This window comes from Siniperca chuatsi, linkage group LG9 (assembly GCF_020085105.1).
Source record: "Siniperca chuatsi isolate FFG_IHB_CAS linkage group LG9, ASM2008510v1, whole genome shotgun sequence".
Lineage (NCBI taxonomy): Eukaryota > Metazoa > Chordata > Actinopteri > Centrarchiformes > Sinipercidae > Siniperca > Siniperca chuatsi.
The window spans coordinates 1,589,571-1,590,055 of NC_058050.1; positions in this window are offsets into that span (position 1 = coordinate 1,589,571).

Sequence of the window (485 nt, forward strand, 5' to 3'; positions counted from 1 at the left end):
TATTAGCTACATTTGGTTGTATTAGTTAAGTTTGATATTAGCTACATTTGGTTGTATTAGCGGTTATGGTTTAGTTTGTAGTGAGTTGGTAACAGTTGTCGTTTGGTCCAAATATACGTAAGGTGTGTATGTTTGTGTTTTGCTTGTGTGTGTGCCAGCTCATGTTCCAGTATGTTTTCTTTTTGATCATTCGTTATAATAAGTCATGCCAGCGGATAGTTGGCACACCTGGACCTGGTCTTGGAGCTACGCATGTAGTCCAGCGTGCGTTCCCTTTCAGCAGTGGTGACGCCCAGTTAAATGTGATGGTTGTGTAGTGAAAGTTATGTAGTTCCTGCTCATGTAGTATCATTTATGAAAGGAAAAGTGTTTTACAACGGTCATCTGTACTAAATATAATGATGCGCTTGTGGCAGTTTGGATAAAACCCTAAAAGCTTCACCTTATCCAGCGAGTTGAGTTTCAGCTGCTTAGTGACCCTTGTG